Source organism: Pongo abelii, chromosome 19, assembly GCF_028885655.2.
Source record: "Pongo abelii isolate AG06213 chromosome 19, NHGRI_mPonAbe1-v2.0_pri, whole genome shotgun sequence".
NCBI classification, from domain to species: Eukaryota; Metazoa; Chordata; class Mammalia; order Primates; family Hominidae; genus Pongo; species Pongo abelii.
The window spans coordinates 50,347,075-50,374,122 of record NC_072004.2 but is presented as its reverse complement, the minus strand read 5'-3'; the positions used below and the strand labels follow the sequence as shown (position 1 = coordinate 50,374,122).

General features: G+C 42.2%; 1 pseudogene; it reads left to right on the top strand.

Annotated features, from left to right (window-relative positions):
* Window positions 1–27,048, top strand: part of LOC129051352 (polycomb protein SUZ12-like) — a 46,802-nt pseudogene that overhangs the window by 11,481 nt on the left and 8,273 nt on the right.

Below are 27,048 nucleotides of genomic sequence, written 5' to 3'. Positions count from 1 at the left end.
TTGTCACAATGCATTTTTCTTTTCCTTCTAGTTTTAAATCACAGCTTATGAATTTAGATAGGATATACACTTAATGATGCATCATTTATGCATCTCATTGTTTTCCCATTGTTCTGTTGACTGGTAAAAGACTTCCTTTTTTTCAGTTTGGCTTCCTTATATTTAAAGTTTGGCTTTGGAATTAAGTGATTTTTTTTACTTGGATTGTAAAATGATATTTTTTATTTTATATCCTGCAATCTTGTGGGGTTGAAGTATAATTTATATTTCCATGTCTAGGCAATCCTGACTTGTAAATAAACTGTGATAGTCCATTCTAGAAGCTGAGATCCTGAATTGTTACCTGTTATATCTGTTAATGCCCAGGGAGGACCCTATAAGATAGAACTGAGAATATTCCCAGTGCACACACATTTTTCTTTACTGGAATTTATATTCCAGATTCTTGTCTGGTCATCCACCCTAGACAGAGCTCTTGGGATCCTCAGGGCCTTTTTTACTTAAAATACAGACTGTAGTAAGATCCTGGTCTGACCTCCCTGCTGCTTTTCTCCTGCCCACATTAAAAGTTTGCCCTATAGTCATTTCAGGGTTCAAGTGAGAAGGAAGCATGAACCAACAACAAGAACACTTGACTCTTTTCTTCATCTTCCTCATCAAGGTTTACCTTCACTACTAAACCCTATTACTATCTCATTGTGACATTGGGTTTGAAATTACAGAGCTTCCCTAAGTAAGAGTGTGTGGGAGATACATACTGTGCAATTCTCTCTGAACAATTGTTTCCCCAGTAATTTTGTTCCTTTTCACCCGGTGGGTTCAATAGCAACTCAAAGATTAAAATCAGAGGGTTACATGAATTCCTGCTCGTAGTTTTGGAAGAGAATTTTTTCAGTCTTTAGGGTCTAGCTAGGACCAGTGAGTTGGCCATTTAAGCCTCTCAAGATTCTTATGAATGTCTCAGTATTGCTCCCAGAGGCACTAAAGATGAATTAAGAAAGTGTATCATTTTAAGTTTACTGCTAAGACCCTACATTATTAACTTTCTTTAATCTATTTCTTTTTTTTGAGATGGAGTCGTGCAGTGGTGCTATTTCAGCTCACTGCAACTGCCACCTCCTGGATTCAAGCAATTATCCTGCCTCAGCCTCCCAATTACCGAGGATTACAGGCGCCTGCCACCACACCCAGCCTTTTTTTTTTTTTTTTTTTTTTTTTGAGACCAAGTCTCCTCCTTGCTGAGGCTGGAGTGCAGTGGCGCGATCTTGGCTCTACAGCCTCCACCTCCCGGGCTCAAGCGATTCACCTGTCTCAGCCTCCTGAATAGGTGGGAATACAGACGTGCACCACCACACCCAGCTAATTTTGTATTTTTAGTAGAAACAGAGTTTCACCATGTTGGCCAGGCTGGTCTTGAACTCCTGACCTCAAGTGATCCACCTGCCTTGGCCTCCCGAAGTGCTGGGATTACAGGTGTGAGCCACCAAGCCTGGCCAATTTTTGTATTTATTTATTTATTTATTTTGAAATGGAGGTTTGCTCTTGTTGAGCAGGCTGGAGTGCAATGGCGTGATCTCCGTTCACTGCAGCCTCTGCCTCCCGCGTTCTCCTGCCTCAGTCTCCCAAGTAGCAGGGATTACAGGTGCCCGCCATCACACCCAGCTAATTTTTTCTTGAACTCCTGACCTCAGGTGATCTGCCCCACCTCAGCCTCCCAAAGTGCTGGAATTACAGGTGTGAGTCACTGCGCCCAGCCTCCTTTAATCTATTTCTTATTTCAAATTAAGGTAATCTTATTTTTCTCCTAAACCTATCACACAGGGTTGTAAGAAGGACCCTAAACACCAGTATATGATGCCAGCAGTATAAATATTTGCTTCTAAAATCTATTGTCAAAGATAACACAGGCCGGGCATAGTGGCTCACACCTATAATCCCAGCATTTTGGTGGCTGAGGTGGGTGGATCACTTGAGGCTAGGAATTTGAGACTGCCCTGGCCAACAGGGGAAAACCCTTTCTCTACAAAAAACACAAAATTCAGCCAGGCGAGGTGGTGTACACCTGTAATTCCAGCTACTTGGGTGACTGAGGCAGGAGAATCCCTTGAACCCAGGAGGCAGAGGTTGCAGTGAGCTAAGATTGTGCTACTGCACTCCAGCCTGGGCAAGATGTGACTCTGTCTCAAAAAAAGAAAAAAGATGATAAATCTTTGTTGTTCCATAACATTAGTAGAAGTTAATATCTTAAGTCATACACAAAAGTATCTCTCCTCCATTTATATTCTTTTTTTTTTTTTTTTTTTTTTTGAGACGGAGTCTCGCTCTGTTACCCAGGCTGGAGTGCAGTGACGTGATCTCGGCTCACTGCAGGCTCTGTCCCCCGGGGTTCATGCCATTCTCCTGCCTCAGCCTCCCGAGTAGCTGGGACTACAGGCACCCACCACCTTGCCCAGCTAATTTTTTGTATTTTTAGTAGAGACGGGGTTTCACCGTGTTAGCCAGGATGGTCTCGATCTCCTGACCTCGTGATCCACCCATCTCGGCCTCCCAAAGTGCTGGGATTACAGGTGTAAGCCACCGTGCCCAGCCTTTTTTTTTTTTTTTTTTTTTGAGACAGAGTCTCACACTGTTGCTCAGGCTGGAGTGTAGTGGTGCGATCTTGGCTTACTGCAACCTCCATCCCCCAGGTTCAAGAGATTCTCCTGCCGCAGCCTCCCTAGTAGCTGGGATTACATGCATGCCCTACCACGTCTGACTAATTTTTGTATTTTTAGTAGAGACGGTTTCACCATGTTGGCCAGGCTGGTGTCAAACTCCTGACCTCAAGTGATCCTTCCACCTTGGCCTCTCAAAGTGTTGCAATTACAGGCGTGAGCCACTGTGCCCAGCCTTCTTTTTCTAAGAGACAGGGTCTTGCTCTGTTGCCCAGGCTGGAGCACAAGTGGCTGCTCACTGCAGCCTCTAACTCCTGGCCTCAAACCATCCCCCTATCTTAGCCTCTTGAATAGCTGGGACTACAGGTGCATACCACCATGCCTGGCTAATTTTTAAATTTTCATAGAGGCAGGTTCTTGCTATGTTGCCCAGGCTGGTCTCAAACTTCTGGCCTCAAGTGATCCTTTCAGATTGGCTTCCCAAAGTTCTGGGATTACAGGTGTGAGCCACCACGCCTGGCCTTTATTTTCTTTACAGAAGGTCTGATATGATGCCTTACATCCTTTCCAGCTCTTGTTTCTGGTACTCCAGTTTTGAATTTTTCATGGATTTTGACCAGGCACTAAGGCTGATTAGAATAAGTCTCTTGCCTTTGTGTGGTTGTATATGCTAGCAGGATTCTAGGGATTCTTATGCTGTCCTACCAGTTTTGGAATTATCTTTTTTTTGTTGCTGTTTTTTTGAGATGGAATGTAGCTTTGTCGCTCAGGCTGGAGTGCAGTAGCATGATCTCGGCTTACTGCAACCTCCTCTTCGCGGGTTCAAGCAGTTTTCATGCCTCAGCCTCCTGAGTAGCTGGGATTACAGGCATCCGCCACCACGCCCAGCTACTTTTTGTATTTTTAGTAGAGACAGGGTTTTACCATGTTGGTCAGGCTGGTCTTGAACTCCTGACCTCAAGTGATCCGCCTTCCGTGGCCTCCCGAAGTGCTGGGATTACAGGCGTGTGCCACCGTGCCTGTCCCCAATGTTGGAATTCTCTGGTAACAACTCTTGAGTGCTGAGTGCATCTCCATGGACTAAAATGCATCATGAAAAGATTTTTAAATCTGAGTTGCTTCCAAGTGTTTACCAGGGCCAAACGAAGCAAAATGTCACTTCTCTCTTGCCCTTATTCCTCTTCTATTCCTGGTCTTCTGTTAGTAGCTGGAGAAAAATCCCCTCAAAGGATACCCGAATTAGAACTTTTATTAGGGTTATTTTCAAGCATATATTTTTATTTTTTGAGACAAAGTCTTGCTCTGTCACCCAGGCAGGAATACAGTGGCATGATCTTGGCTCACTGCAACCTCCGCCTCCCAGATTCAAGCAGTTCTCGAGCCTCAGCCTCCCCAGTAGCTGGGATTACAGGCACCTGCCACCACACCTGGCTAATTTTTGTTTTGTTTTGTTTTGTTTTTCAGTAGAGACAGGGTTTCACCTATTGGCCAGGCTGGTCTCAAACTCCTGACCTCAGGTGATGCACCTGCCTCGACCTCCCAAATTGCTGGGATTACAGGTGTGAGCCACCATGCCTGGCCTTATTTTTATTTTTTGAGACAAGGTCTTGCTTTGTCACCGAGGCTGGAGTATAGTGGCACAATGATAGGTCACTGATGGATTGAACTCGTGGACTAAAGGGATCCTCCTGCCTCAGCCTCCTGAGTAGCTGGGACTATGGGCATGTACTGTCGCACCTCACTAATTTTTTGAATTTTTGTAGAGTCAGGGTCTCACCATCTTGCCCAGGCCAGTTTTGAACTCCTATCCTCAAGTGATCCTCCCACCTCGACATCCTGAAGTGCTGAGATTACAGGAATGAGCCCCCATGCCCAGCCTCAAATTTTTTTTTTTTTTTTGAGACTGAGTCTCGCCCTGTTGCCAGGCTGGAGTGCAGTGGCAAGATCTCAGCTCACTGCAACCTCTAACTCCTTGGTTCAAGCAATTCTCCTGCCTCAGCCTCCCGAGTAGCTGGGATTATAGGCACGCGGTACCACGCCCAGCTAATTTTTGTATTTTTAGTAGAGAAGGGGTTTCACCATGTTGGCCAGGATGGTCTCGATCTCCTGACCTTGTGATCCACCCACCTCAGCCTCCCAAAGTGCTGGGATTACAGGTGTGAGCCACCGTGCCCAGCTCATTTTTATTTTTAGTAGGTTGATAAATCAATGTGCCTTTTTTGACTATGTATTTATTTATTTATTTTTGAGACGGAGTCTTGCTTTGTTGCCCAGGCAAGAGTGCAGTGGTGCCATCTTGGCTCACTGCAACCTCCGCCTCCTGAGTTCAAGCTGTTCTCCTGCCTCAGCCTCCTGAGTAGTTGGGATTATAGGCACACACCACCACACCCGGTTAATTTTTGTATTTTTGGTAGAGACGGGGTTTCGCCATGTTGGTCAGGCTGGTCTCGAACTCCTGACCTCGTGTTCTGCCCACCTCAGCCTCCCAAAGTGCTGGGATTACAGGCGTGAGCCACCGCGCCCAGCCCCTTTTGTACTTTTTGTAGAGATGAGGTTTCACCATATTGCCCAGTGTGACCTCGAACTACTGAGTTCAAGTGATCTGCCCACTTTGTCCTCCTAAAGTGTTAGGATTACAGGCGTGAGCCACTGCATCCGACCTATTAAATTATTTTTAAGAGAACTATTGTATTAATGATTTTTTCCTACTTTTCTATTTTGTACATTTAGCTGCATTTTAAAATCTTTAGGCTGGCCAGGCATGGTGACTCACGCCTGTATCCCAGCACTTTGGGAGGTCAAGGCAGGCGGTTCACTTGAGGTGAAGAGTTCGAGAGCAGCTTGACCACTGTGGTGAAACCCCATCTCTACTAAAAATAAAAAAAATAGGCCAGGTGCAGTGGCTCACGCCTGTAATCCCAGCACTGTGGGAGGTCAAGGCAGGCGGATCATGAGGTCAAGAGATTGAGAGTATCCTGGCCAACATGGTGAAACCCCGTCTCTAGTAAAAATACAAAAATTAGCTGGGTGTGGTGGCACGTGCCTGTATTTCTAGCTACTCGGGAGGCTGAGGCAGGAGAATTGCTTAAACCTGGGAGGCGGAGGTTGCAGTGAGCCGAGATTACACCGCTGCACTCCAGCCTGGCTACGGAGTGAAACTCTTGTCTCAAAAATAAATAAATAAATAAAAAATTAGCTGGGCATGGCGGTGTACACCTGTAATTTCATCTACTCGGGAGGCTGAGGCAGGAGAATTGCTTGAACCCAGGAGGCAGAGGTTGCAGTGAGCAGATATCGCACCACTGCACTCCAGCCTGGGTGAGAGAGGGAGACTCCGTCTCAAAATAAATAAATAAATAAAATCTGTAGACTACCTCTTAGGTTGGTTGTGTGTTTTTCCCACCATTAATAAGATCTGATGTTTTCCCTTTCTTGTTTTTTTTTTAATACATTTTGCCTTGACTATAAGCTTTGAAGTTGTTTTCAAATTGTCATCTTTTCAGTCTTGAGTTTTTGTTCTTTTTTCAGAACCTGGCTATACATTTCTTTTTGCATACTTACTCTTGAAGGTGCCTCATCAGTTGCCGCTTGAGCGTATCTGATTCTTAAAAATTTGAATATTCAAGAACAAATTGTAAAAATATTCCTTGTATAATTTTTGGTTTTGTAGTAATTCCTTTGTTTTCTTCACAGTACTTCTGCAGAGTGATCCATTTATAATTAATAGACACACACACATCATCCACTATTCAGCTTTATCTTCTCATTACAAAGTGCGTCTAACCCCTATATTTTGAGATCCTGGATTTCAGAATATTGGACTTGATGTAGACACGAGTTTTTCAGCTTTACATATCATAGGATAAAATGTATATGACAAAAGTTGAATAGCTAACATCTAACTATAGAAACCAAGTAGATTATCAGACTTGTCCTCTTTTGAGGTAATACTGCCATGCCCTTAAAATGAACCCTTATTCCTGCCGCTAGCAGATTCATGTATATAAATTAAAGGCACTAATCTTGGTCTCCTCTTGTCATAAAAACTACTTCCTCTGTGGGATCTGGCTGTTCTTAAAATGGGAGGCTCTTCCTTGAATTAGATTTCAAAGTGTTAGTCTCTTATGAATTAGCTTAGCATCATTTTCTGTAGACTGTATCAGAACTGTCAGATGTTTGTGCTTGGAATGCTGAAATTTGCATCTCAAAATTTCAAATTCTCTACCTGATTTCTTGTTATCATGTGTCTTACTTCCTGAGAAGATACAGGGAGCACATCACATAGATGAACTAAGTTTCTTATATCTTATTCTGGTCATCTAAACTAGATTTTTTTGTGGCCTAAAACCAAATAGTCCTGACCAACCTTACATGTTTCTTTTCCTCCCGTTCATCCGGTCCAGCCTAATCAATTAAGATGTGGACAAAGTAGCTGCAAGAGAGGGGAGAGGGAAGGGAGAGAAAACTTTGCCCTTTTCCTTGGAACAAACTACCTATGGGAGGGATCCTTGGTACACTTTATTCTAGGTACATATCAGAGTGTTTACTTTTTTTTTTTTTTTGAGACGGCGTCTCGCTCTGTTGCCCAGGTTGGAGTGCAGTGACGCAATCTCGGCTCACTGCAACCTCCGCCTCCCAGGTTTAAGCGATTCTCCTGCCTCAGCCTCCTGAGTAGCTGGGATTACAGATGCCTGCCACCACGGCCAGCTAATTTTTGTGTTTTTAGTAGAGACGAGGTTTCACCACGTTAGTCAGGCTGGTCTCGAACTCCTGACCTTGTGATCTGCCCGCTTCGGCCTCCCAAAGTGCTGGGATTACAGGCGTGAGCCACTGTGCCTAGCCAGAGTGTTTACTTTTAGGTGAGGAAGGGGAAATCATGCATAGCAAGTCACATTCCCAATGTCACCTTTATTTATTATTTATTTATTTATTTTTGAGACTTGCTCTGTCACCTAGGCTGGAGTGCAGTGGTGTGATCTTGGCTCACTGCAATGTCCGCCTCCCAGGTTCAAGCTATTCTTCTGCTTCAGCCTCCTGAGTAACCGGGATTACACGCAGGTGTCACCACGCCCAGCTAATTTTTTGTATTTTTAGTAGAGACAAGGTTTCACCATGTTGGCCAGGCTGGTCTCCAACTCCTGACCTCAAGTGGTTCCCCCTGCCTCCTTCCCAAAGTGCTGGGATTATAGGTGTGAAGTCACCGTGCCTGGCCCCAATGTTCCTTTTAAAATTGGTTAATTGAAATTTAGAATTCTTTCTTAAAGTCTGGGTATGGTGGCTCACACCTGTAATCCTAGCACGTTGGGAGGCCGAGGCAGGTGGATTTCCTGAGCTCAGGAGTTTGAGACCAGCCTGGGCAATACGACGAAACCGCTCTCCACTAAAAAATACAAAAAATTAACTGGGCATGGCAGCATGTGTCTGACTCCCAGCTATTCAGGAGGCTGAGACAGGAGACAGGAGAATGGCTTGAACCCTGGGAGGCAGAAGTTACAGTGAGCCGAGATCACGCCATTGAACTCCAGCCTGGGTGACAGAGCGAGACTCCAGCTCAAAAAAAAAAAAAATTCTTTCTCACAACGAAACACTAGTATAATAATGGCTGGTTGGCTGGGCACAGTACTCATACCTGTAATCTCAGCACTGGGAGGCCGAGGCGGGTGGATCACCTGAGGTCAGGAGTTCTAGAACAGCCTGGTCAACGTGGTGAAACCTCATCTCTACCAAAAATAGGAAAATTAACCTGGCATGGTGGCGGGCACCTGTAATCCCTGCTACCCAGAGACTGAGGCAGGAGAATCACTTGAACCCAGGTGGGAGGTTGCGGTGAGCTGAGATCATGCCACTGCACTCCAGCCTGGGCTACAGTGACACTCCATCTCAAAGAAAAAACAAAACAAAGCTGGTTATACAGGCTATCCTATGTAAGGTATAATGTACCATTTAAACTGTCTCAAATCACCTGTGGTGAAAGATCATTTTGTTTATTTGTTAATTTTCAGTGTGTTGTTAGTAGTATTCTCAATTTCTTGAGTTGTTATAGAATGGTAAGATTTTTCCTAATGACCTCAGTTTGTAGACAACATTTTAAGTAACACTGATTTAAAATATTCTCTGGGGTAAATAAATGTAAGATCTTTCTGGCATTTCAGAGTTGGAGCTTACCCTCACACTTCTCAGAAAAATAATGTAAATAATACTAATAGTACTGCAATGTAATGGGCCATCATTCCTGACCTTTAAATTTGTATTACTCTAGGAGGACATTATCTTATGAAAAAAATTTGTTGGGTCACTTTCTGTAAGACACTGCTAGGTGCTAGGGACACTAATAAAATGATGTATATGGAAAAATAGTGGTAAATAAGAGTGCTTGTAAAGGGATAAAGTGGTCATTTAGCTCTTGATTGATTGGGTTTAGGGTCTTTGTAGAAGAGAGAGAATTTTGCTGGATACTTTATTACTTTCTGCAAGCCTGACTGGGCACAGTGGCTCATGCCTATAATCGCAGCACTTGGGGAGGCTGAGGTGGGATGATCACTTGTGCCCAGGAGTTCATTACCAGCCTGGGCAACATAGCGAGACCCTGTCTCTAAAAGAAAAAAAAAATAATAGAATTAAAACCTTAAACAGGCCAGTCGCAATGGCTCACACCTGTAATCCCAGCACTTTGGGAGGCTGAGGCAGGTGGATCTCTTGATCTCAGGAGTTTGAGACCAGCCTGGGCAACATGGCAAAACCCTGACTCCACAAACATGCAAAAATTAGCCAGGCGTGATGGTGCATGCCTGTAGTCTCAGCTACTCTTGGAGGCTGAGGTGGGAGGATCGTTTGAGCCTGGAAGTTGGAGGTTGCAGTGAGCCTAGATTGTGCCACTGTACACCAGTCTGGGTGACACAACGAGACCCTGTCTGAAAGCAAAAAACAAAATCTTAAGCCTCACACTGTGAGACAAAATATCCTCATTTTATAGATAACAGACCACAGCGAATAAGTGGCACCAGAATTCAAACTTGGATTTTCTGACTCTCTAAATTCGATTCTATTTTCATATGTAAGGCTTTCGTAGAACAAGAAATGAGAACCATTTCAGCAGTTAGACAAAAGATTTGGTAGTTGGGGTCTCAGTAGATGTGGAGAAAGGAATGATAGATAAAAAGATTCTTATGAAAGTTAATCTGGACTTAGTATGTAGGTTTAATTGAAGCAACAAAGTAGGATAGATTTGTTGTGACTGGTGGATTATCTTCTAATGTGAGAATTGTAGAATATTCCTCTTTCACTTATGTTTTGGGTTTTAGCTAATTCTGCTATGTAAGGTAGTATTTATGGAACTTTTCCTAGGATAATGCTGTCTTTTTAGTAAAATAGCATGTAGAAATTATCTGATTTATGTAAAAATGTTTATAATATATGAGTTGCTTATACAGAATACGTTTTTAAGACTCCTATTGTACACGATTTTTTGTTTGTTTGTTTGTTTGAGACAGTCTCGCTCTGTCGCCCAGGCTGGAGTGCAGTGGCACAATCTTGGCTCACTGCAGCCTCCACCTCCTGGGTTCAAGTGATTCTCCTGCCTCAGCCTCCTGAGGAGCTGGGACTACAGGCGCATGCCACGACGCCTGGCTAATTTTGTATTTTTAGTAGAGATTGGGTTTCACGGTGTTAGCCGGGATGGTTCTTGATCTCCTGACCTCGTGATCCACCCGCTTCATCTCCCATCCCACCTTATCTCCTGTCCCGCCTCATCTCCCGTCCCGCCTCATCTCCCAAAGTGCTAGGATTACAGGCATGAGCCACCATGCCCAGCTGATACTTAAGTTGTGGTGGTGGTTCTTAGGGGTTTTTTTGTCTTTTTGTGTTTTGTTTTTTGTTTTTTGAGACGGAGTCTCACTCTGTCGCCCATGCTGGAGTGCAGTGGCGCGATCTTGGTCACTGCCACCTCCGCCCTCCGAGTTCAAGTGATTCCTCCGCCCTTTGAGTTCAAGCGATTCTCCTGCCTCAGCCTCCCGAGTAGCTGGGATTACAGGTGCCTGCCACCGCGCCCGGCATTTTTCTTTTGTAGTTTTAGTAGAGACGGGGTTTCACCATCTTGGCCGGGCTGGTCTTGAACTCCTGATCTCATGATCCACCCGCCTCGGCCTCCCAAAGTGCTGGGATTACAGGCGTGAGCCACCGCGCCCGGCCATTCTTAGTTTTTAACTTTATATTTTTGCTTTCTCCCATCCAAGTACCGACCCTGCTTAGCTTTCGAGATTTGGTGCGTTCAGGGTGATATGGCCATAGGCACCGGCCCTGTGTTTTCTAACTCTGCTTGGACCCTTATAGTTCTACTCTTCGTAATAATTTTGTCCTCTACTGATAGCATACTTTTTTGTTGTTTGTTTTTTGTTTTTTTGAGGCGGAGTCTTGCTCTGTTGCCCAGGCTGGAATGCAGTGATGCAGTCTCGGCTCACTGCAACCTCTGCCTCCTGGGCTCAAGTGATTCTCCTGCCTCAGCCTCTCGAGTAGCTGGGACTACAGGCACACGCCACCGTGCCTGGCTAATATTTGTATTTTTAGTAGAGATTGGGTTTCACCGTGTTAGCCAGGATGGTCTCCATCTTCTGATCTCTTGATCCTCCTGTCTTGGCCTCCCAAAATGCTGGGATTACAGTTGTGAGCCACTGCACCCAGCCCCTAGCATACTTTCTGTACTACTGTTCTAGAAATGCCCTTCAAAATGCCAACTCTGTAGGTGTTTTTTTTTTGAGACGGAGTCTCCCCCTGTCGCCCAGGCTGGAGCGCAATGGCTCAATCTCGGCTCACTGTAACCTCTGCCTCCTAGGTTCAAGCGATTCTCCTGCCTCAGCCTCCTGAGTAGCTGAGACTACAGCCATGTGCCACCATATCCAGCTAATTTTTGTATTTTTAGTAGAGACGGGGTTTCACCATATTGGCCAGGCTGGTCTCGAACTCCTGACCTGGTGATCCACTGCGCCCGGCCCACACTGTAGTTTTTTTAGCAGACAGTTTCATGGCCTACTTCACTAAGTAGATGGAGATATCCCCCCATCTTCCATGGAAATGTCTTTCTTTCCTGCATCTTGTTTCTCTATCTTAGAAAAAGAGGAATCCAGTCGGGCTCGGTGGCTCACACCTATAATCCCAGCTACTTGGGAGGCTGAGGCAGGAGAATCGCTTGAACTCAGGAGGCGGAGGTTGCAGTGAGCCAAGATTGCGCCATTGCACTCCAACCTGGGTGAGAAGAGCGAAACTTCATCTCAAAAAAAAGAAAAAGAGGAGTCCTGGTCAAATTTACAGGGCTGACCTCTTCATAATATGTCCTTATTTCCAGTCATTACTTGCTCCTTAGTACTCTTTTGCCACAATGTCTTTCTGTAACTGTTCCCATCTGACTATAAAAATGCCTAGATTGTCACCATCATTTAAAAATATATATATATATATATATATATATGCCCTTTACTAGTCCTTAGTGCCCAGCAACTATTTCATTAGTAAATGCCTTATGTGAGGGATCAGTACTACTTTCCTTTGCCCACCATCTGCTCTGTATAGCCCTCCATAATCTGGTGTCTGTACATGTCACACTATGGAAACTATGCTCAGGAAAGTTATGAATGTCTCCTGATAAACAACTGTATTCTGTTTTGCAGTTTAAAGGTACTTCAAAAGCTTATTGATGCTTCTGTTTATTTTATCCCATCCTTATAGTTTTTTTCTATTGTTAATAGATGTTTGTGAAAATAGAAGGAGCACTAGTTCTAGTTCATGCTTTCTTTTGCTTTTCCGTAGCTTCTAAAACTAACAGTGAAAATGATATATTGAAACCGTAAATTATAGCTCTATACCAGATTTGTAATTGTGTATTTCATTGCTATTTGAAGTATAAAGTAATGGTTCTGTATCATTTATTGGGAAGGTTGAATTTCCATAGCTTCAAAATATTCAAATTTTTTTGCATGGATGTAGCTACCCTTTTCAAAATTTCCTTTTGATGAAGTCATTGACTAAAGCGTCATTAAAACAAAACAAAAAATTCCAAAAACCCTCCAAAATTCCTTTTTAAAGATAGAATGGCATACTTGCTGTCATTTTACAGGTAGAACACTAAAACACAGTAAATTACCTGGCCTCCAACTTGGTAGTCTGATTTTTTCTGCCTTGCTCTGGTGTTTTTGTGGTTTTGTTCTTACTTTTTGTGAGTTGTGAGGGGTTTTTTGTTGTTTATTTTTTGTTAGGTGTATAGACACACTTTTGGATGTCATATTTAACAGGGAAAGCAGAGTCATGGGCCTGAATAACAATTGAGTACAAATATTTATAAATTAGTTGAAGTAACTTTGATTTCAATGTTATACTTTAAAGTCTAGGTTATTTTACTACTGAGCATTAAAATGATAAAATATTTCCTTTTTTTTTTTTTTTTTTTAGCTTGTCAGCTCATTTGCAGCTTACGTTTACTGGTCTCTTCCACAAAAATGGTATGTACTTAAAAGTAAATAAAGTGGCATTTTAATAGCAAGATACCTTTATGAATGTAAAAAAAGTGGGGCTTCTGAGTGTAAATTTATAAAATTATGTTTAATGGAAAAGATGTTGATTCTGATGTTTTTGAGCTTTAAGGTATGAAGGCTAATGATGAAATTTGTTTTTGGTGGGGCGGTGGGGCAGAGTCTTGCTCTGTCGTCCAGGCTGGAGTGCAATGTTGTGATCTTGGCTCACTGCAGCCTCCGCCTCCCGAGTTCAAGCAATTCTCCTGCCTCAGCCTCCTGAATAGCTGGGATTACAGGCATGCGCCCCATGCCTGGCTAATTTTTTGTATTTTTAGTAGAGACAGGGTCTCACCATGCTGGCCAGGCTGGTCTTGAACTCCTGACCTCATGATCCACCCGCCTTGGCCTCCCAAGGGGGCGTGAGCCACCACGCCTGGCTAATGGTGAAGATTTTAACAAATTGTCTTAGAACTTCAATAGGTAAAGAATCTCCTCGGTAGAACCTTTTATGCATAAACATTTTGAATTAATATACTGTGTCATGTTTTTAAAAAACACAGTAAAACAACTGAAATAACCACTATTACCAATGGCATATATTAATATTTTAGATATTATTCAAAGGAAATTATAGAGTATATTACTCCAGTAAAAGCTCAAAGCATGCTGGAAAGAATTAGAGGTGTTTCAAAAATGGAAAAATACGGCCGGGCGCAGTGGCTCACGCCTGTAATCCCAACATTTTGGGAGGCTGAGGCGGGTGTATCGTGAGGTCAGGAGTTAAGGACCAGCCTGGCCAATATGGTGAAACCCCATCTCTACTAAAAATATAAACATTAGCCAGGCATGGTGGTGGGTGCCTGTAGTCCCAGTTACTTGGGAGACTTAGGCAGAAGAATCGCTTGAACCTGAGAGTTGGAGGTTGCAGTGAGCTGAGATTGCGTTACTGCACTCCAGCCTGGGCGACAGAGCGAGACTCCATCTCAAAAAAAAAAAAAAAGGGAAAATTACTTATCAGCTTATCCATCGTAATTCTGTGTATATGGCATATCTTATTATTATGCAATGGAATAAAACCATTATTAGAAACATGCCAGGTTGGTTGTCTTGGTATCGTTTATTAAGAAACAAAGATTGAAAATGAGTCCTGGTGGGCCGGGCATGGTGGCTCACGCCTGTAATGCCAGCACTTTGGGAGGCCGAGGCGGGTGGATCACAAGGTCAGGAGATCGAGACCATCCTGGCTAACATGGTGAAACCCCGTCTCTACTAAAATACAAAAAAAACTAGCTGGGCGTGGTGGTACACACCTGTAGTCCCAGCTACTTGGGAGGCTGAGGCAGGGGAATGGCTTGAACCCGGGAGTTGGAGGTTGCAGTGAGCCAAGATCATCCCACTGCACTCCAACCTGGTGACAGTGAGACTCTGTCTTTAAAAAAAAAAAAAAAAAAAAAGAAAGAAAATGAGGCCTGGCCTGGTGGCTCATGTCTGTAATCTCAGCATTTTGGGAGGCTGAGGTGGGAAGATGACTTGAAGCCAGGAGTTCAAGACCAGCCTGGGCAACACAGACCCCATCTCTACAAAAATTAGCCAGATATGGTGGTATGTCCTGTAGTTCTAGGTACTTGGAAGTCCAAGATGGCAGGATGGTGTAAGCTCAGGAATTCAAGGTTACAGTGAGCTATGATTGCACAACTCTACTCCAGGCTGGGCAACAGAGTGAGACCCTGTCTCCAAAAAATCCCAAATTATTAGACTGGGCATGGTGGCTCACAGCTATAATGTCAACACCTTGGGAGGCTGAGATGGAAGAATTGCTTGAGGCTTGCCTGGGCAACATAGGGAGAACCTATCTGTGGGCAACATAGGGAGAACCTATCTGTAAGAAGTAAAAAAAGATTAACTGGGCACAGTGGCACATGCCTGTAGTTCCAGCTATTCTGTAGTCTCAGCTACTCAGGAGGCTGAGGTGGGAGGATTGCTTGCGTCTTAGAGGTTGAGGCTGCAGTGAGCCAAGATCACACCACTGTACTCCAGCCTGAGTGACAGAGTGAGACACTGTCTAAAAAAGACAAAAAGACAACCTTGCCAGTTGGCCAATTGTCAAAATGCTCTAATATAACCATTTTTTAATGACTCTTTGGGGGTTGGTTGTTTGTTTAGATGGGGTCTTGCTCGTGTCACCCAGGCTGGAGTGCAGTGGTATGATCAACTTCTGGGCTGAAGTGATCCTCCTGCCTCAGCCTCCTGAGTAGCTGGAACTACAGGCGTCCCCACGATGCCTGGCTAATTAAAAAAATTTTTTTTTGTTAAGATGGAATCTCACTACATTTCCCAGGCTGGTCTCAAACTCCTGGTCTCAAGTGATCCTCTCACCTCATTCTCCCAAAGTGCTGGGATTACTGGTGTGAGCCACTGAGACTGGCCCCAGTCAGGGTTTTTATGTAAGAAATTTGAAATCTCGTATTTGTATTAGTAGCTAATGTAACTTCTAGTTTTTACCTTAGATCTGGTCTATTTTTTATATAGAAGTAACCTGGGTAGCATTACGGTTTTTGTTTTCCTTAAATTATTTGTAATGGTCTGCTTAGAGTCCTTATTTCTAGTCATCGTATTTTGTTTTCTGTGGTACTTCTGACGTGTCTAGACTTTAATTCCTCAGAAGCTTATAATTTGAATTTTATACATTCATTAGCCCTTTGTTCTCAGGGACCTGTGTAGAACACATAGTTTATCCATCACTGAAATTTTTGGAAAGTAGTCATATTAAGCTTTTTTCCTATCTACATGACAAAATATATAAAGTTCAACAATCGCTCAGATTTACTTTGTTTTTATTTTTCTTGATATTGAAGTAAAAGAGATAGTGAACTCTGTTGATACCTCTGTTTCCAGAAAATAATTCCTCTGTCACCCAGGCTGGAGTGTAGTGGTTTGATCTCAGATCACTGCAGCCTCTGCCTCCAGGTTCAAGTGATTCTCATGCCTCAGCCTCCCAAGTATCTGGGATTACAGGCGGGTGCCACCACACTAGCTAATTTTTTTTTCTTTTTCTGAGGTGGAGTTTCGCTCTTGTTGCCCAGGCTGGAGTGCAATGGCGCAATCTCGCCTCACTACAACCTCTACCTCCTGGGTTCAAGCAATTCTCTTGCCTCAGCCTCCAGAGTAGCTGGTATTACAGGCATGCGCCACCATGCCCCGCTAATTTTTTGTATTTTTAGTAGAGATGGGGTTTCTCCATGTTGGTCAGGTTGGTCTCTTGAACTCCCGATCTCAGGTGATTTGCCCGCCTCGGCCTCCCAAAGTGCTGGGATTTCAATAGGCATGAGCCACCGAGCCCGACCCCTAATTTTTATATTTTTAATGGAGACAGGATTTCATTTCACCAGGTTGGCCAGTCTGGTCTCAAACTCCTGGCCTCAAGTGATTCGCCCACCTCGGCCTCCCAAAGTGCTGGGATTATAGGCGTGAGCCACCACGCCTATGTTGAAAATAATTTCTGTTATAACTTTGAAACTAGTAGAAGTTGGAAGTAGATATATTGTGTTTCTTTTCCATCCAAGGTTTATTTGTACCTTTTTTGTCTTCAATAATATTTTTAAGAAACCAGGATAGAAAACCAACATGAAGTTCTCTAAAATGTACCAGGAGCAGTGATGCTTGCCTGTATTTCCAGCTACTGAGGAGGCTGAGCTGGGAGGATTGCTTGAGCCTAGGAGTTTGAATAGAGTCTGGGCAACATAGTGGGACCCTCTCTCAAAACAAGCAAAAAAATTTTTTAATTCTTAAAATGTGATTTTTTCTTCTTATTTTCTTACTATTAATTATTTTTTAGACAGAGTCTTGCTCTGTCACCCATGCTGGAGTGCAGTGAGCAGTCTTGCTTCATTGCAGCCTCCCGGGCTCAAGCGATCCTCTCACCTCAGCCTCCCAAAGGGCTAGGATTACAGGCATGAGCCACTGCATCCGGCCTCTTTTGTTTTTAAATGAAAACTTTTGTTTGGCAATTACTACTTGAAACTGCTTCTTAGAATGAATACACAAAGATTATTTGGGTACTATTTTCATGGTGAGTATTGTTCGGCAAATATTTTTGTTACTGCATTTAGACATTGGACTATTTTTTTGCTGTATTAAGGTGTTTTTATCCTGGATGCAACTTCCGAAGAAACTGATCAAATGTGTTTTACACACACACCCCCAATAAGAATGTTTTTAAGTAGAAAAAAAGTGTTGCCGGCCAGGTGCAATGGCTCATCCCAGCACTTTGGGAGGCTGAGGCAGGTAGATCACCTGAGGTAGGGAGTTTGAGACCAGCCTGGCCAACATGGTGAAGCCCCGTCTCTACTGAAAATAACAAAATTAGCTGGGAATGGTGTTTCATCCCCGTAATCCCAGCTACTCTGGAGATTGAATCATGAGAAGTGCTTGAATCTGGGAGGTGCAGGCTGCAGTGAGCCGAGATCGTGCCACTGCATTCCAGCCTGAGCAACCAAGTCAGACTGACTCAAGAAGAAAAAAAAAAAAAAATTACCCGGGCTTGGTGGCGTGTGCCTGTAGTCCCAGCTACTCGGGAGGCTGAGGCAGGGAGAACTGCTTTAACCCAGGAGGCGGAGGTTGCAGTGAGTCAAGAACATTCCATTGCACTCTAGCCTGGGCAACAGAGCGAGACTCTATCTCTCAAAAAAAAAAAGTAAAGAAAAAATGTGTTGCCCAATGCCTTAGAACAAAAAAATTTTTTTGTATGTTCATGGATTCATCTATGATAATAGTTCTGGATGTTATTGAAGCTATTTGATGAATTAGTGATTTAATATTCAGTTATGAACTGTTAATACCTTTGGGACTTTAAAAACAAGTTATGGAGGACTACTCTAGAACCTTAAGTTGTAAAGCCTTTGTTAGTTAATTTACATGGAGAATATAGACTATGGTATTCAAAATTAACACTCCTAAATTTTTTGTAAGCCAAGATATTCTTCTAGATAGTAAATAATATCTTGATTTTTGTTATCCCATTTAAACTGTAGAGAAATTCTGGGGAAAGCTTCTAAAAATAGCCCTGTCTCTACGTTTTATAATGTTTAATGTTTTTTGAAATTCATTTGTTATCCTTTTGGCCACAAGTCTTGGTCAGATCAAGAACTTTTTAGTTTAGTTGTCTCTATGCATTCAGAATGAAACATGTATAATAGTAACTAATTTAATTCAAATGTTATCTTAATAATTTTTCCAGTAGATTTTAGGAGAAGAAAAAAATTGAAGATGCTTATTTTGAACGTGGTTGTCTCCTGCAATTTTTTTTTTTTTTTTTTTGGAGATGGAGTTTCGCTCTTGTTGCCCAGGCTGGAGTGCAATGGTGTGATCTCGGCCCACTGCAACCTCTGCCCCCCACCCCTGGTTCAAGCAGTTCTGCCTCAGCCTCCCAAGTAGCTGAGATTACAGGCTTGCACCACCGTGCCTGGCTGATGTTGTATTTTTAGTAGAGACGGGGTTTCTCTGTGTTGGTCAGGCTGGTCTCGAACTCCTGGCCTCAGGTGATCCACCTGCCTCGACCTCCCTAAGTGCTGGGATTACAGGCGTGAGCCACCACACCTGGCCCTCCTGCAACTATTTTCATTTATGCTTTCTGCCAAGAAGCTTTAACTGTATTTGTCAGAATTACTTTTGACTAGCAGTGTATTATCATAAATGTTAAATCTTCAAGCCAGCCCAGTTGCATGTGCCTGTAGTCTCAGCTACTTAGGAGGCTTAAAATGGGAGAATCACTTGAGCCCAGAAGTTTGAGACCACCCTGGGCAACATAGCCAGACCCTTGTCTGAAAAACAAACACAAATATTAAATCTTCAAATTAGAAATATTCAGTAAATATGGCCAGGTGTGGTGGCTCACACCTGTAATCCCAGCATTTTGGGAGGCCAAGGCAGGTGGATCACTTGAGGTCAGGAGTTCAAGACCAGCCTAGCCAACATGGTGAAACCCCATCTCTACTAAAAATTAAAAAAATTAGCTGGGTGTCGTGGTGCGCACCTGTAGTCCCAGATACTTTTGGGAAGCTGAGGTGGGAGGTTCATTTTAACCCGGGAGGCAGAAGTTGCAGTGAGCCAAGATCGCCCTATTGCACTCCAGCCTGGGTGACAGAACGAGTCTCTGTCTCAAAAAGAAAAAAGGAGTTAGGAAATATATATAGAAATAGAAACGTGTAGATGTGTTTTAGACACAGGATCTCACTCTTTCACCCAGACTAGAGGGTAGTGACAGGATCATAGCTCACTGCAGCCTTGAACTCCTTGGCTCAAGAGAGCCTTCCACCTAGCCTCTGAGGGTAGCTAGGACTACAGGCACATGACACCCGCCACACCCAGCTAATTTTTTGACATTTTGTAGAGACAGGGTCTCTGTGTTGCCCAGGCTGGTCTTGAACTCTTGGCCTTAAGTGATATTCTTGCCTTGGCCTCCCAAAGTGTTGGGATTACAGGCATGAGCCACTGTGCCTGGCCAGTGAATATTTTTTATACTTAAAACCTGGGCATGGTGGCTCACGCCTGTAATCCCAGGTACTCAGGAGGCTGCCTTGCTGATGTGTGAGGATCACTTGATCCCAGGAGCTTGTGACTGCAGTGAGCTGTGATTGTGCCACTGCACTGTACCTTGGGCAACAGAGCAAAACCTATATCTAATGGAAAAAAAAATTACAGCATATAGGACGGTAATTATATTTGTTTTGTGAGTGGTTTATTTACACTATATATAAAGGCTTTTAAAGAGTTTGCTGTAAGTTTGGAACTGATTTGAGGAAAAAAGAACGAGTGAACTTTTGAGAAGTCTTATTATGGGAAATCTCTGTTTGAAGTTCCCTGACTTGTTAGCAAAATGAATACCGTGTTCATATATTTTTAAAATACATTTTAAAATACTGATTTTCTATTTAGATAAGCCATCACAAACTCAGAAAATGAACAAAATTCTGTTACCCTGGAAGTCCTGCTTGTGAAAGTTTGCCACAAAAAAAGAAAGGTAATGTCAACAAAATGATATTGGTAGATTAAATGGAATAATTTGCTTAATTGGACATCTTTATGCATATATATTGTATTTTAAAGCTGAGTTTTAAATTTTGAAAGCTTAAGAAATATGTTGATGGCCTAATTATAAAACTGATAACCTCTTTTGCCAACTCGCATATCTGTGTAGTTTTTCTAGTCTTTTAATAAGTGTCTGTACAAAACTTTCTCATAGGAGTCTGGAAATGGAGAAGCTGTGTTTTAGCATCTGGCATAAATTCAGTTGCTTTTTTACCATTTCAATCTGTTAGCGTATTTCTTAGCTATTTGTACCCATTGACATTTTAGATAAGGGCTAAGAGAAAGTGTTTTCCACAAGATTATCCTTTGTAACACTGCCCTCAGGCAAAGAAATTTTGTTGTCAGTGTTATTAGCCATTCACTTATTAGTACATTGCTTCAAATTTTTATAAGGTAAAGTTATTTCACCATAGAAACAAGTGTTAAGATGTTTCCTGGTCAACCGATGAAAGCCAACATATGTGCCTTTAGTTGCCTCAAGTCCTCGAGTGTTTCAAGAGGAGTAGGAACTGGTCTGGGTCCAGGGTCCCAGTGCTGATATTCTTCCAAGACCATAGGCCATACGGGCCTCAATCATTGGGAGGGAGTAGACTAAGGCACCTCGGAGGCAGCAGTGGAACTTTATTTTTGAAAGTTTATGTAAAGGCCGGTTGCCGTAGCTCACACCTATAATCCCAGCACTTTGGGAGACAGAAGTGGGCAGATTGCTTGAACCCGGGAGTTAAGCATCCTGGGCAACATGGCGAAACCCTGTCTCTACCAAAAATACAAAAATGAGCTAGGCATGACGGCCTGTGCCTGTAGTCCCAGCTACTCGAGAGGATTGCTTGAGCCCAGTAAGTCAAGGCTGCAGTGAACCATGATTGCACCACTGAGCTCCAGCCTGTGCGACAGAGTGAAACTGTCTCAAGGAAAAAAAAAAAATGTATGTAAAGTTAGGAGATATCACTCCTTGCCAGGTGCAGTGGCTCACGCCTGTAATCCAGCACTTTGAGAGGCCAAGGTGGGCAGATCAAGAGGTCAGGAGATCGACTGGCTAACACAGTGAAATCTCGTCTCTGCTAAAAATACAAAAAATTAGCCAGGCGTGGTGACGGGCACCTGTAGTGCCAGCTACTTAGGAGGCTGAGGCAGGAGAATGGTACGAACCCGGGAGGCGGAGCTTGCAGCGAGCCGAGATCGCACAACTGCACTCCAGCCTTTATCACTTCTTACTCCTAACCTCCATACACATTACAAGTGATAGGAAAATCCAAGATACATTACTTAGAATAAGATATGAATATAGTCTTTCTTATGTTCAAAAAAATGTATCAGGGGTAATCATTTTCCTGGAAGAATATACACAGCCAACTGCTAGTATTAGTCATCTCCGGAGCGTAAGACCTGGGGGTGGGTGAGAATTCATAGTTTTCACTTTATAGTCTTATAAAATAGAAATTTTTTTAGACTGTATGTATTCTATTTATTTTAAAAGAAGTAGCTGCTGTAAGATACTGTCATAAAGGTCTTCTGATCCTTCCAGTTTTTCTAGTATGCATTTTCAGTGTAACTAATCATACAATAACAGAATATCACTCAGAATATGATCATTGGTAGATAAAACCAGTTTTGTTTTTGTTTTTTTAAGGATGATGATCCTTTCTGTTAAACAACATATTTTAACTATATGGATTTACTGTTTCATAATGTAGTTGTTGACCATGGGATTATTAGTCATTTTTTTTATTTCTAATGGTCCTATTAGTCATTGTCATGTTAAAATAGAACATTTAAGAGATTTGATAAAAGTACATGAGTTGAACATTTAGCATGGTTTTTTTGTTGTTGCTAAAAAGCCTTACCAGAGAGATTTAGCATGCTTTTAGTTCTAAATTTGTAATATACAACTGTTTCAGATCACTGTTAGCTAAATATTAGATGTACTGTATCATAATTTCATTATGTTGGAGAAAACCTCAATTGCTTTAATATTTGGAATATAGGTATTTCGAATTTTTATTTTTGCTTCACAGTTTTCAGAACTATGGTTAGAATTTTAACATTCCATTTGGTAATCATGGCCTATCTCCCGTGTTTCCTATAGCTGTGATTAGAAGTTTTATTATAATTCTTATTGCTTATGTACAAATAAACATAAATTAATAATCCTTACCTTTGCAGGATGTAAGTTGTCCAATAAGGCAAGTTCCTAGAGGTAAAAAGCAGGTGCCTTTGAATCCTGACCTCAATCAAACAAAACCTGGAAATTTCCCGTCCCTTGCAGTTTCCGGTAATGAATTTGAACCTAATAACAGCCATATGGTGAAGTCTTACTCGTTGCTGTTTAGAGTGACTCGTCCAGGAAGAAGAGAGTTTAATGGAATGATTAATGGAGAAACCAGTGAAAATATTGGTAATTTTTTTTTTTTACTAGATTTTATCACTGGAGATTAAGATGGTCATTGAAAATGATTGTACCAGTGTTCCTTCATGATAGTCATGGTGCTGAGTGTTAAAGCAAACAGTGAATTCACCTCCACCTCAACATTTTGTTGTGCAGATTTTCAAACATAAAGGACAATGAGGAGTATTTTATAGTGAACACCTATCTACTTACCTCTTAGATTCAACAATGAACATTTTATTATACTTGTTGCGTATTTATCCCCCTACCCATCCCTCTTTTCTTCCAACAATTGTGAATTCATCTTTGAGGTATTCATTCAACAAACACATAGGTGCTGGGGATGATTTAATTTAATCCAAGATGATTAAAACATTCAGTCCTATCCTCCAAAGTCTCACAACCTAGTGTAGGGAAATATACATGAAATATATCATTGCAGCAAAATGATGAGTGGCATAATACAGGTATATGTGAAGTTCAGCAGAGAAACACGTTGGAAGAAATAATCTTTGACTCTTTGAAGTATTGTTTGAAGTTTTTGGAGAGTTACCATGAGTGAGAAGGAGTTTGCCTAGCAAAGATAATTCTAAACAGCAACATTAGCATTTGCAAAGATGTGGGGTTAATGTTGTGAGTGTTAAAAAGAACATACAGTAAAAATGCAAAATTGGAAAACATGTGGTCTGTATATTATTGCAACTTTAGTGTAATTCGTACCTCATTTGGGATAAATGTAGCATGTTTTATGTTAAGGGACCATATATCATAACACATTTTTGTTCTAATATTTGATTTATGAGAAATGTTTGTTAAATTTAGATGTCAATGAAGAGCTTCCAGCCAGAAGAAAACGAAATCGTGAGGATAGGGAAAAGACCTTTGTTGCACAAATGACAGTATTTGATAAAAACAGGTAATGTTGATGAACAAGTGAGGCTCCCACAATGTTCTGGAAATGTTTTCATTCTGAAGCAGAATATAATTATTTATATTGATTATTTCATTGCCTTTGTTTCTTTTTATTCTTACGGATGAAAAAACAAATTTGCAAACACTGAATTTTTGTCTGTTTCATAGAAAACAATAATTAAGGAACTATTTGGATAGATAGCTTAGTTAAACTTACTTATTTGGCAAATATTTTCTGAGTGTCTACTCTTTGCCAGACACTGTTCTAGACATTAAGAAGGCAACAAAATCCCTGCCTTCACCATGGAGCTTAACTTTTAGTGGAGGAAACAGACCACCACCCAAAAGATCAACTAATGTCACTTAGTGATGAGTGTTGTGAAGAAAAATAGAGAATAAATGGTTACTGTTTTAGAGAGATATCCTCTGGGAGGAGGTAATATTTGAGAAGAGACTTAAATGGACTGGGCCCTACGTAAATCTTGGGGTTATGTGTTTATTAAAAATTAAGGAAGAGGAGCTGGTCATGGTGGGTATGCACCTGTAGTTGCAGCTACATAGGAGGCTAAGGTGGGAGGATTGTTTGAGCCCAGGAGTTCAAGGCAGCAATGAGCTATGATCATGCCACTGTACTCTGGCCTGAGTGACAAAGTGAGATCCCATCTTTTTTTTTTTTTTTTTTAGGATGGTGTCTCACTGTGTCACCCAGGCAGGAGTGCAGTGGCGCAATCTCTGCTCACTGCGACCCCTCTGCCACCTGGGTTAGAGCAAGTCTCCTGCTTCAGCCTCTGGAGTAGCTGGGACTACAGGTGCGTGCCACCACGCCCAGCTAATTTTTTGTATTTTCAGTAGAGATGGGGTTTCACCGTGTTAGCCAGAATGGTGTCGGTCTCCTGACCTTGTGATCCGCCTGCCTTGGCCTCCCAAAGTGCTGGGATTACAGGCATGAGCCACCATGCGTAGGTGAGACCCCATCTTTTTTAAAAAAAGAAAGAAGGCCGGGCGCAGTGGCTCACACCTGCAATCCCAGCTCTTTGGGAGGCTGAAGCGGGTGGATCACGAGGTCAGGAGTTTGAGACCAGCCTGGCCAAGATGGTGAAACCCTGTCTCTAGTAAAAATACAAAAATTAGCCGGGCACGGTGGCGTGTGCCTGTAATCCCAGCTACTCAGGAGGCTGAGGCAGGAGAATCGCTTGAACCCGGGAGGCAGAGGTTGCAGTGAGCCGAGATCATGCCACTGCACTCCTTCCTGGGGATCATACCACTGCACTCCTTCCTGGGTGACAGAGCAAGACTCTATCTTAAAAAAAAAAAAAAAAAAAAAAAAATCATGTATAATCATTGTGTACCTCTGTGCATTTGGTACAGGATGGCAAGAAACACAGACTTATAATAATTTCTGCAATTTCTATTTGGAAACGAAATATTTTAGTGAAAATATCACCAGTGAAAGAATGTCTGGGAAGCAAATCCAGCATTTTTTCTTTTTGAGACTGGAGAAAGAAACCTATGCCGTCATTTCTTGTAGCAGGCTGCGTGCTGGTAGTTAACAGTTTATTGTCAGGTATAGGACAAAGAACCAGGGAAAGTAACTAGGCCATTCTTCCTGTTGTTTATTTTTTATTTATTTATTTGTTTATTTTTGAGACGGACTCCTGCTGTGTCACCCAGGCTGGAGTTCAGTGGCATGATCTCAGCTCACTGCAACCTCTGCCTCCTGGGTTCAAGCGATTCACCTGCCTCAGCCTCCTGAATAGCTGGGATTACAGGCACCTGCTACCATGCCCAGCTAATTTTTGTATTTTTAGAGAGATGAGGTTTCACCATGTTGGCCAGGCTGGTCTGTAGCTCCTGACCTCAGATCATCCACCTGCCTCAGCCTCCCAAAGTGCTAGGATTACAGGTGAGCCACCGTGCCCGGCCAGTGTCTTCTTAAAGTCAGAAATTTTATTGTGGATCGAAGATTTAAATGGAAAACAGTAGAACCATAAATGTACTAGAAAATAGTGGTCATGTCTGGGGGGGAAACAATTAGAATGAGGCGCATTGGACTTCATCGATGCTGTTAATTGTTCTATTTTAGGCAGCATGGGGTATGTTCTATTTTCTTTTTCAATCCCTGTACCTGACACATATGTTTACACATTTCTTGTAAGAAAAAGATAATACTTTTATTTTAAAGAAAAAGTGCCAAGAAGAAACTGGGAGAATTTCCCCACAGCAGCTTATTTTGAAAATATTCATCCGGGCGTGGTGGCTCACGCCTGTAATCCCAGCACTTTGGGAGGCTGAGGCGGGCGGATCACGAGGTCAAGAGTTCGAGACCGTCCTGGCCAACATTGGTGAAACCCCATCTCTACTAAAAATACAAAAATTAGCTGGGCGTGGTGGTGTGTGCCTGTAGTCCCAGCTACTCAGGAGGCTGAGGCAGGAGAATTGCTTGAATCCAGGAGGCAGGGGTTGCAGTGAGTTGAGATCACGCCACTGCACTCCAGCCTGGTGACAGCGAGACTCTGTCTCAAGAAAAAAAAAAAAAAAATTCCAAACTATAGGAAAGTTGAAAGAATACTGAAGTCATTTAATATCCACATACCTTTCATCTAGATTGTATCTTTTGTTAACATTTTGCCACATTTGATTTATTTATGAGTATATATTTTATTTCTGTGCTGAACAATTTGAAAGTTGGCTTTATTCCTCATTTATAAACTCTCTTGCATGTATCTCCTAAGAATGAAGACATTTTCTGGTATAACCACCGTACACTTATGAGGAAAATTAAAATACAAATACAATACTATCTCCCCAGTTGACCTCAATAATGTCCTTTATAATTTGTCCTGTCCCCACCCCGATTCCATAGCTAGATGTCAGTTCTTCAGTCTCCTTCAATTTGGAATAGTCCTCTAGCCTTTCTCCCTACCTTCTGTGACATTTTTCCCCCAGTATAGGCCTGTAGTTTTGCAGAATGTATCTCAATTAGGACGTCTGTGATGATTTCCTCTTGATTAGCTTCAGGTTAAACATTTTTGGCAGGGATTCTAATGAGGGATGTGTTGTTTACGTACTACATCACAGACAAAAGGTAATATTAGGTTTGATCACTCAGTTAAAATGCTGTTCACAATATTTCTCCATTGTAACAGTACTTTTTTTCCCTTTTATATAAATCAGCATATAATTCTTATGCTAATACATGAAGCTGAGTAAATATCCATTTTCTTCCCATAGCCTTTCACCCAATAGTTTTAGCATCGATTGATTATTTTTGCTTGAATAAATTATTCCTTTGGCAGTTGGAAAATGGTAATTTTCTAACATTTCTTCCACATTTATTTGCATTTTTTTTATAAAGAAGAGCATTCCTTCTCTGCTCCCACTGCTTCACTTGACTAACCTTAAAAATATCTATGTGTGTGTGTATATATATATATAGACAGACAGAGAGAGAGAGAGAGAGAGAAACAGGCAGGCATGGTGGCTGATACCTGTAACCCTAACACTCTGAAAG